The sequence below is a fragment of the Astatotilapia calliptera genome, chromosome 11, assembly GCF_964374335.1.
Source record: "Astatotilapia calliptera chromosome 11, fAstCal68.1, whole genome shotgun sequence".
Lineage (NCBI taxonomy): Eukaryota > Metazoa > Chordata > Actinopteri > Cichliformes > Cichlidae > Astatotilapia > Astatotilapia calliptera.
Window position 1 is genome coordinate 25426988 of NC_137432.1, and position 12023 is coordinate 25439010.

Here is a 12023-nt window from a genome sequence, read left to right on the forward strand (position 1 = left end):
AGGATTATGCATTTTTCTTAGTGCCCTGGGATCCCCGGGGGGGTTGCCGACCAGTCTGTAGTCCTCATGAGGCCTTATTTGATAAATTAATATAAACTCTTTTATTTTAAAATATTTTCCGATGGAAAAAACTGAGATATAATGGCCTTTGAAGATAGTGGAAGTCTGATTTTTTTAAGCTTTTGACGTCTCCTCGCTGGCTGGTCCTTCTCTGTGCACTGCTGACACCTTTATATGAAAACTCAAAACACTGTTATTAAAAAAAACAAGCGATAAAAAATTATCAAAGCTATTCCTTTAAAACACAGAAGGAGATACTGGCCATTACAGCGTCCACCTGTCCTCCATTATATATAACATTATGCTTCACCTCTTCTCCAAAATTTCAAAGTGGACATTTCTCTGTAATGTGCGATGGCCCCGCTCCAATCCTGAGTACTGTATTATCGTGTGCTGTTGTACATCATTCATGTGTTCACCGAGGGAATCCCACGGCACGGTGTTGTGTTACTGTGTAATACATCACACTGCAGCAATGACACGCTGTCATTTCTACTATTGGTACAATGAAAGTAGATGCTAAACACTACCATGCTGTTAGAAACACAGCAGTGTTTTAGTTGTTTTGATGTGGGAGTTTTTTTCCCTGGAAATATTGAAACTGACAGCGTCTGGAGAGTGTAGTGTGAGTGTAAAGGCTCAAGGTGTGTTCAGGCTATTTGCTGCATTCCTCATTTCATTCCTGGTATGCCTAATGATGATGACTGGACTGCTTTCTGCAATAAAAGAAGATAACCTTCAGAAACTCTCTTTCTTTTTTTTCTTTTTTTAGTGCATTGTTTAATGATGTGTTTATGATATTTGCTTGTACCCAGAGCTGTAAAGGACAGTCTTTCTACGAAGTCCCCCGTCCACCACATCCTCCTAATTTCAGATGCACATAATTATGCTTTTCCTTTGAATGGCTTGACACAATCTTCCAGGAGGTTTGCGATCAAAGTGGACAGCTCAGACATGTGATTGAGCATTGTCAGACTAATTGCTGTTGGTATACTTCCTGAATGCATAATAGACATAGATACATGTGACTTATCATGGCGATCTGGGTGCTTTATAGTTGTCTCGTAATTAGTTGGGGGACTTTCTTTTATGAGTACCCGAGGGAGATAATTACGATGATGAGATTCCGTGACGATAACGATCAGCTGCGTGTTGCACAGATCTAATTAAAGTCCTCCTAAACTACTTAATTGGTAAATTTCCAGATGGCCAATATTTAAAGCAGATACCGTGAAATGAAGTTAAAGTTATCGAACCACAAAATCATTACAGCGTTATTAAAGTTGTTGTTGAGGTTGAACCCCTGTGAAATGTCTGAATGTCAGTGGAGATGCTTTAATCAAACCTTAAACATAGTAATTGTAGTTGTAGCCATCTATTTCATACTGTAATATGATAGGTGGTTAGTATTAGTTCACAGTGCATTTGCACATGTCCAACAAGAGGTTTTAAAATAATCGTATGCATAACATATGCTCACTGGCCACTTTATTAGGCACGCCTTGCTAGTATCAGGTTGAATCCACCTTTTACTCCAGAACTGCTTCAGTTCTTCAAGGAACAGATTTACTGAGGTGCTGGAACCATTCCTCGGAGATTAGGGTCCAAACTGACACGACAGCATCACACAGTTGGTGCAGATACTACAGCTACTCGTTTATGATGCCAATATCCCGTTTCAGCAGCCGTGCTGTGTTGGATTGAGATCTGGTGACTGTGGGGATGATAAACTCAACCAGTCTGAGATGATTTGAACTTTGTGATAGTATGTTATCCTGCTGGAAGCAATGATCAGAATATGAGTTCACTGTGCTTATGAAGGCATGCACATGGTCTGCAACAATACTCAGGTGTGCTGTGATGTCTAAGTGAGTTGGTGCTGAAGTGTGTGTGGGGGCAGTGTGGGACAATGGTGAGAGGTGGTTTTGACATTTTCATATTAAACTTAATTGTGCATGTTACTAGATGATCATTTGGCATGTCCGGGCCAGATATATCATATTTCAAGTGTCTGCTAACTACATGTAAGGATAAAAGAAGCTTAAGTTTGATCTTTGGTCCCTTGTGACAGTCCTCACATACTCCCTTATTCTTTTCTTTCACAGTTATTTCAGCTGCTCTTCTGTCTGATTACAGTTTGGATGTGTCCACATCCATATCTAATTATGACACACAAATACTTCGCACCATATTTTCCCCTGTGCAAACTTGAAAAAATAAAAACTGTATTTCTGAGAATATATTGTCTGCTGCGTTTTCTATCATATTCACCAAGCAAAGCTTGTGACTTTTTGGTGACTTGTAACTTCCCCCCATGAGTGTGGCATTAGGCTTCTTTGAACTACAAAAAATAAAGAAATCAAAACTTTCCAGCATGGATATTGAGGAAAAAACAGACTTTAGAAGTGCACATCCTGCAGAAGCAGTCACAGTGTGGGACTTTCTCTCAAGATGTGGGAATAAAGAATAAAGATGCTGTGTAGTCCCAACATAAAGAGAGTCATCTGGTCACCCTACCCACAGGATTACACCAGCAGCAGGCTGCACTATTGATACAAGGTTTGAATGGCCCATGCTTTCATGTTGTTTATGCCAGATTCTGCAGATCCTACTATCCAAATGTTACAGCAGACAATGGAAACTCATTGGAAAAGGCAACATTCTTCCATTCTTCTGTTGTCCAGTGTTGTTGACAACAGAAGATGGGAAATTTTGTGTGAATTTTTGCCTCGGTGGGACCCTGTGTGGTCTTCTGCTGCTGCAGGCCATCCGTTTCAAGATTTCGTGTGTTGTGTGTTCAGAGACCAGCTCAACTGTCATAAACTACCGTGATGCATTCAAAGTCCCTTAAATCACATTTCTTCCCGATTGTGTTGGCAAGTCTGAACTTGAGCAGTTCGTCTTGACCATGTCTACGTGCCTGAATGCATGGAGTTACTGCCATGTGATTGGTTGATTTGGTATTTGCATTAATGATGTAATCCAAATATCGATTAATTACAAATGACGAATGAAGTGGCTGTTGAGTGTATATCGTTTATATCTTCTGCAGGAAAATGCAAAATGTGTGTATTGGCATTATTTTCCATATTATCCATACACATTTTAGATTTTTGAGAACTCTCTGGCCCAGAGTAGAATTTTAAATAAAGTTCTGCAAATCTGAAGAGCCCAAGTTGGTAATAACTTGTTCTCCAGGGTCAGTGAGGATGAGATGTGTTTTGGTTTGTGCATGATTGGATAGACTCCAGTGTTGCATTAACCTGCGTAGGAGGTGGGAAAATAGATAGTTGCACTGCTTGCTGTTATCGTCAAAGTATAACCATTTGCTTTACTGGAATAAATCACACATTTCATTATAAAAACAAAAAAAGAAGTATGAGTATTTTTATGAGTATGGTCTGGTCCCTCGAGAGCGAGGAACAGGATCAGCAGTGTGGTGAAAAGATGCTGCCGAGGAACGTGTTGTCTGCTTTCATCATAATGCTGTTTGTTTATCAAAGTACATCCATTTTTCAATTTCACTCCACTGTGTGTCTTACATGACAACGTTTAATAAAGCGGGATATGTTTGCGTGGAAAAAACGCTGCAGCTCCACGCGTTGACCACAGCAAAACTGCTTCTATTATCTGTGAAGCATGTTGAACAGATTATCATCCGTGCCAGCTCCTAATAAAATGATATCCATAGTCATCTGATAAAAATCTCAAACCTTTCCTTGAGATTTATGCTCTGCTTGAGCGCCGTTCGTCACCATCCTTGTGGGACTGACAGTGTTTGTCAAATCAAAATCACTCTCGACGCCCATCCAATCCTCCTGACGGAGTAAATCTGGCTGCAGCTATTATCTCATTATGTTTATCATGACCCAATGGGCACCATTCACGAGCAAGCTGAGACAGTACAATGATAATCACCGCCGAGAAGTGCCATAATCATTATTTACTGGTTGGAAGTGGGTGGAAATCCCCTCATTTCAGCATAATTTCGAATCGGTGCCAACTTGTATGGTGCTAAGAGAAGCTATTTGCTGACTAGATAAACTCAGAGGGGGGAAGTAGAGGAATCATCTGGAATTGTTTCCGATTTGCAGCTCCTTAATTTCCCCAGTCAGAGCTCTAACTATGTTGTGGCCCTCAAACCTGTATGGCAGTAATTACAGCCAGACAAAGACCCCAGATTTACTGGTGCATGTCGCCATAAATTTCAAAAGTGTTAATTAAATTCTGCTGTGCTGAATGTGTTTGCTGCCAACATCAGTCACGCCAATCATGCCCATGTGGTTTGAATTTGATCTTTCTTCCTGTTTTTTTTTTTTTCTGGTTTGGAAAGCTTTCTCATGACGTGATCAGGTTGTTGTGGGGATTCTTCTCCCCCTCTCTGCTCAACTTATTTGCCCCACTCGTGCTCTCCGTGTGACCCAGGCTAACATTTGGGCGAGACCGGGGAATAATGAAATGGCTGCGCGTGAGAGCTAGAGCATAAGCAGAGCAGAAAAATTCATTAGTCTGGTTTTATACTCTCCCCTGGGCTGTGTAGACACACATACACGCATACAGGTGAGATAGAGGGCGGACGGGGAGTTGTAAAAAGCTTTGCATGATGAAAAAGCAACAAGAACCACAAGTGTGTTAGCGTTGAAGACGGGGAAAAAAATGCCACACTTGGCTCTGTAGAAACAACCAAACTGCAAAGAGTCTCATTATGGTGAATTACAGTTCTTTATCTCAGCTGGCAGGTACACCTCTGCGGTCACTAGAGGGCTATCAAAGCCAGCATTAACATCAAGAGCCTTTTGCTACGGTTAATAGTCAGGTGCACCGAGCTGCCTGTCTACAGGCGATATGATATTCCAGCCGTGTTCAGCTTTACTGTCTTCAGAAAAGTCAGGACACAATTACGTGGGTGTTATGTCCTTTATAAACACATTTCCTGTCTGTGAGCGTTATCAGAGTGTGAAAAGATCAGAACTACCTTTTTCCTGGGGTTTTCCCTGCAACAGGCAATTTCCTTTTCCTACGCTTTTCAGTGAAGTTGTGTAACAAATCAGAGAGCGACACTATTCTCTCACATACAGAAACCACACTGGTAGTAACACACACACATATATGCTTTCTCATTTTCTATCACACACACTGATTTACAGCTCTGGCAGTTGTCCCCCAGTCGGCATCCTGGTGCTGCAGCAGCGCTGTGGGGGGTGGCGAGGCCTTAACACTGAAGATTGGATGTCCTCCGCCGCTTCCCCTATCATCGCCTCCTATTGCCATAACCAACAACTGTGTGAAGTACACACACTCCAGCGCTGTCTGCACGGTCAATTTTAGTATCTTTGATGTAGATGTGCCCAGTTTATCCTACAAAATATCATTCTTTGTGCTTTCCCACATTTTCTGACTTTAACCGAGTCTGTAAGACATGAAGCGACATGAAGCACCATCTTGCAACACAATGGATTTCAAAGTGACTTCTTGTTGACTTTGCAGAGAGTCTTTGGTTGAACGTCTCTGCATTTGGAGTAGCTGCTCAGAGCCCAGAGAGGTAAAATTATCCAATCTATCAAAAGCACAATCTTAGATATGAAAAATGAATAAATGATACAAGACATAACTACAAATTTGTCTTTCCAGCTCCCATTAGTCATCTCACAAACTCAGATTTTATCTCCTAAACCAACCATCAGAATAGAAAGAGGGTGAAATCAGTCTCCCTGTAACAACAACAGGGGCTGTTAGTCTGCAGGATGAGTACTTTTACTTGGTACTTGCCAATAAACTCTATAAACTTTATAACAGGATTATTTTACTGGTGATTTTTATGAAGTTAAAAAATGACCTGAGTGCATCTTCCCCCAATGACACACACACCAAGGCCTCAGAAAATGTGTAAAATTGACTATCTGACATCCATTTGTCAATTTCCCCTTATGTCCTTGTGGATGAACTCACAAAAAATCTACACAACTGCTGTAGAGGAACTCACACCACATAAAACATGTTGTACAGTAAGGTCTCTGTTAACTGCACACAGAGAAGAAATCAAGCTGCAAGCGTTTCTTTTCTTCAGGTGATGAACGCTCTGCAAACTGTCCCAGCAGCATGTCAGCGTGGGGTAAACTCAAAAACAATATTTGCCACAGCAAGCCTTCAACACGCTGTGTACAGAGCAGCTTTCCCATCTTCCTCCTGTAGAGGGTCACAATATGGCAGCTGGGTTTGTTTGTTCTGAGGACCTGTGCTCGAGTGTGGAAAGAGGCTGCTCTCTGTTTGATTCAGAGCGCTCCAAAATACAAAACGCTGCCAGTGCAAACTCGGAGTGATTCATTGTGGAATAGTCCAGTTTTACTGTAAGTAGTGGCAGCAGCATTATCGGTTTAATTATTCAGTGTGTGAGTTTGTGGTTTAATGTGTACGTATGAGTGTTTCTGCCCGGTGATGCATGAATGACACCTCTTTGGTTACTGGCTGGCGTGTTTGTCTCTGACCCTGTTTGTGAGTCGGAGCCCATGTGTCAATAGGTATTTTTAGCGCCACCTCTCACTGCATTGCAATGTCACTCATTCGCACCCCTCCGAGTCCTCCCCCCTCACCTCCTCCCCGTCATCCCCGTCTCTGGGGCCTTCCAGTCAGCCACAACAGTCACTCTCACTGGAAGCAGCCAGCAACAGCCTGCCTGATTTAAAACAGGGCGGGAAATTTTGAGATCCAGGCGTGGAGACGGGGAAGGCAGATCATCAAACTTGGTGTTCAGAATGACTGCAGTGATTTAGCTGAGCTTTGTTTCTCCCTGGGGCTTTGGCCAATTTGAATATTGATTAAAATAATTAAAGGATAGCTGTAATTATATGTCTCTTCATAAAGGCTCTGAGAACATGGCACTGATGTTTTGAGGCGGTGATCAGTCAAGTTAAACTGCTGTCTGAGCAACAGACAAGGGGTGTGGATGGGCTAAACATGTAATTGGTAATGACAGTAGGGTGGAGGGCAGACAAAGACGACTCTCACATGGATAAACAACTCCCGAAATGTTATTGAAAGCAGCACAAAGAGACTGGAGAAGAAAAGGAGGCATTCAGGCTCAGCTGGCCCAGACAGGTGAGGAGAGGAGGGAGGAAAAGGGAAGTAAAATAATACAGGAGCTGTGGTGACACTCTGAACAGAGGGCAACAGTTGTGGAAGAGCCTCCCAAATGCCATAGCAGAGGCTGCAGCCCTCCACACTGTCAGATGTATGTGCATGTGTGTACAGATGAATAGCAGGGGCTTTCTAAAGAGGAGGAAACATGACACCAAAAAAGCGTCTGCACCCCCTCCCTCCACCTCTACCGCCTCCAGATATGAGGAAGAGGAGGCACAAGTGCACGGCTACAGCTGAGAGGATCTCCAGAGGCTCTGACCGCATGAGGGGTCATCTGGAACATGCCTGATCCGACACTTGACAATGCCAACTCCTCCAAACCCAATCCTGCCTCACCTCTCTCTCTCTCCCCTCATTCCCCCGACAACACCGAGTTCATCGCATTTCACACACATCCAGCTGCGTGATCACAGGGACACCTCAGGCAGGGTCGGATTTATCCGGCAGATTCTCGCATGTCTTTGAGAGAAACTGCTGCAAGCCATGAAATGAACCTGTGAAAAGCACTTTTAAAAAAATGTGTAAGCTGCGTTTCCCTTTCAGAAGCGCGAGTCGAATTCTTCAAAAAGGAAGACGGAAAATTCAAGCGTGAAAGAAAGGATTAAAAGCTGTAGGTGTATCTGACGATGTAATGATACGGTTTTAGTCATTTTAGCAGCGTGCGTTCAAGGACCAGCCTGAAAATTGGATGGATTGCCATGAAATTCCATTAAAGACCCCTAACTCACTTTGGTGACCCCATGACCTTTCCTTCTGTGCCACCATTATGTTGACATTTGTGATTTTGAATGAATTATCACCATAACAATGAGACCCGAATCATGTGAGATTATGATTTTCCCTTCAGCTTCAGCTCTGCGCTTTGCGCTAATTAGGAATTGTAACTAATGCATATTAACATGCGTTTAGCCAAAAGCACCGCTGTGTTAGCTACACCCTCCTAGAGCTCAGAACATGACTGTAAAGTCGCCACGTTAACAAAATACATTAACAACCTTGATTCTGAAAGCAGGAAATCAACAATGAACAAATGAGATCTCTGTGGAACCTCCATTACACCATTACCAGACACCTAAGAAGAGAGCTTTGGGACATGCAACGCCCACCTTTACCCTTCGCCCGGGAACCTCCCCCTGGAGCGCACGCTAACCCCGTGACCTCCAACGCTCGCAGATCCTCTTCAGGGGCCAATCAAACACAACCTGCCGCAGGCCTGCGACACCGATACTGACTGAGCACAGATAAGACACACTAAGCAGACATCAAGGGAAAGTAGGGGTGCGTGCACACTCTCACACATCCACACACGTGTGTTCAAACCAAACAAAGGCCTGTGGTCACGTATGCATGTGAAGAAAGGAGGTATGCTGTTGTAAAATTAACTTCCTGGAGGATTTGTTGACCCTTGTAAATTGGAGACATTTATCGGTTTTGAATATTCCCAGTGAAAAACACACTGGTGGAGATGTTTGAGGGGGTAGAATGTTTGGTATGTGGTTCAGCGCTGGTTCCCAACATACTGCAAGCTTCGCATTCTGCAACTGATCTGTGTTGTCTGAATCCTGCAGCACTGCACAGCTGTCAGACCACAACAGGGGGTGGACAGGCTGCCCGAGTGAGTGTGTTTGTGAGTTAGTGTGTGTGTGTGTTCTCCCATGAAATGCCTCTGAATTGAATGCTTCCATTTCTAATTCAGATGTTTGTGTTTTTTGGACCAAAGTGATGTCAGAGAGGTGATAAATTCAAGCTGCATATTTACAATGACGGGCAATAGATCATCTGTCACTGCTGCTGAATAGAAGCTTTGGGTGAAAATGGTAATTTTCTACTGAATGCAATCACCTTTCGTAAAAAAGTGAAGACTTTTAACTTTGAACACAGCTTTCTTTCACCTGAAAACCCTTTCTTCTGCTTGACAGACCACTGATGTTTTGGGTAACTCATTCTTTTCCACTTTCTTTATCTTTAGCACGAAGCGCTTTCTTGTCCTTGCTGACTCATAACTGTGATACAGCTCAAACTCCTGTTCCCTTTCTTCCCCCCCCCCCCCCTCCCTCGTTCATCTCTCTCCCTTACTAAGAGAATTCCTCACAGGATCAGACCTGCTTTTTATGCTCTACTGCTTTTCACTCACAGCAAGTAGCGAAGGGGGGAAGGGGGAAAGGGGGAGGCGTTTTAGTAACAACAAACTAAAACTCTTTGGAAGAAGTGAGCATAAGTGAGGGAACGAAAAAATATATAAAAAGGAGCAGTGAAAGAAGAAGTGAGACACGAAAAGAGTCAACGAGAGGCGGCACGGGGCAGAAAGGAAATAATGCTGAAAAAGGTCATAATTTCTGCCAGGGGATTTGCAGTTGCCTGGACGACGAACAAAGCAGAGGCAGTTGGACGATGTGCACAACAGAAAGGGTTGAAAAGAAATGTGAACAGCTCTGGGGAGCGAGCTGGGAGTTGCTGCACTCTTCAGCCGGGTAATATCTACAACTCGGTTAGCAAAACAGCACAGAAATACACGCAGTGATCCCTCTGTCGTCCCTTTAATTTCAGATTAAGTATACCAGCCTTTTGATTTGCTTAACTTTACTGAAAAACAAAGTCTATAAAGTGGCTGTGCTTAGAGAAACCACTGCTTAGAAGATTAGCGATATGTCTTTACAGAACTGCGAGTGGAAAGTTTCAACGTTAAACACAGAGAATGAGGAGAGTCTTAGTTTGGTTTTAGCTTTCAATTGAAAAGCGATGAGAGAATGTTAATGATATGCAGAGAGAATGAGGCCAGATGAAAGCCGGTCTAAAGTCTGAGGCAGAAGCAGAGAGGGAGGAGGTGAGGGTGAAGGGGGAAGGATGGAGGGGTAGACGGGGTGGTAAAGGTGGCACGAATGAAGCAGAGACAGGAAAGTTCAAGATTAAGCAATGTTCAGAAAGCCGAGTGAGAAATTAGAAAGTATTTACGGCTGTGAGCATACACGTTAGGCTCATGTCATTTATTTGTATCTTAATCCCTGCATCTAATCATATATACACTCACTGACCACTTCATTAGGTACACCTGCTTGTTAGTGCAACTAATCCATCAGTCAGGTGGTCAAGATGACTCGTTAAAGTTCAAACCGAGCAACAGAATGGGGAAGAAAGGCGATTTGAGTGACTTTACATGTATTATAGTTTTTTGGGGCCAGACAGGCTGGTAGTATTTCAGAACCTGATGATCTACCAGGATCTTCCCACACAAACATCTCTAGTTTACAGAGAATTGTCTGAAAAAGAGAAAACAACCATTCAGCAGCAATTCTGTGGGCGAAAATGACTTGTTGACGCTAAAGGTCAGAGGAGAAAGGGAAGTAGCTTGTAGGAAGGCAACAGCTGGTTACAGCCAAGCTATTGCAGAAGAACATCTCTGAATACACAACAGTTTGAAGCAGAAGGGCTACAGCAGCAGAAGAAGACCACACTCTGTCCCACTCCTGTAACCTACCTACAAACAGGAAACCGAGGCTTCAAGTTGCAGAAGGTCATCAAAATTGAACAACATAGAAAAAATGAAAAACATTCTTGGCTTCCACTTTGGTTCATTTCATTTAAACATCACAATCTACAATCACTAGATCTCAGGCCAACAGAGACCCTTTGGGATGTGATGAAATAGGAAATTCACATCATGGAGCTAGAAAGAGTTCAGTTTGCTCATTTGTAAAATTGGCTGTAAGTATTGTGGTTTTTTAAGCCAGGAGGGATGATGACGGTACTTCTTTTTCTTCTTCTTACTATTATTACTGGAACAAAAGCGTGGACTGTTAAATTACAAGCTAACACTAACGAGCTTGTTTATCAAGCTGTACAGACACACATACTATACCTGCTAATTATGACTAAGTACCAGGATAATAAAATAGCAGAATTTCCCCTCACCCAGACAGAAGCACGAACTTCTTTTACAGGCTGTCGGTACAATTAACTGCACAGCAAGCCATTTTATTTGTCAGATAATTGCAGCACCACTACAAATTAGCAGAGATTTAGCTTAGCAGAAGCTACCACATACAGGTAAAAGATTAAAAAGTAATCCACAGTTGCCAAGCCTCTGATCTGAACCTTTAATAACATCAAAGTGGTTGATTTATAAAATAAAACTAAAGGGAGATTATCCAGAGAGAATAAAAAACTTTTGGTACTGGGCTGTGAACATGTTCATCCTGGCTGTAGCATTCGCCATTTTAACATGAGAGTCTATCCCAGGGGTCAGCAACCTTTAACACCCAAAGAGCCATTTGGACCCGGTTTCCACGCAAAAGAAAACACTGGGAGCCGCAAATACTTTTTGCCATCTAAAATGAAGATAACACTGTATATATTGGGGTTTTTTTTACCTTTATGCTTTGTGTGAACAACTAAGGTGTGTTGCTTATGAAATCCATGAAGTGCTACAGAGAAAATTACATTTTATTTATGTAATTAACACATTTTGAACTCTTAAAGAAATATAACAAAAGGAAAGACACCCAGCTGAACTAAAATGATCCATGTAGCAAACAAAAACTGTTGTGAGCTGCCACCCTTGTATCTCCTTTGGGTTTTTGGAGCCTTGACCTGCCTTTTAAAAAACAATTGGAAAAAAGCACTATGCTGCTAAAAAAAAAAAAAAAGATATTTGCAAAATTCTGCCTAAATATGTATTTTACCTGGTTAATGTGTGTGGAGGGGTGTGGTCTGCAGTGCCGCTGCAGAGGAGGCGGACGCACCTGAGCGGCACCCGCAATCACGCCTCGCCGCCTTAACGTCTGTGCTGTCTCTGCTGTTGTGTTGTTGTGCTGTGAGCTGAACAGCTG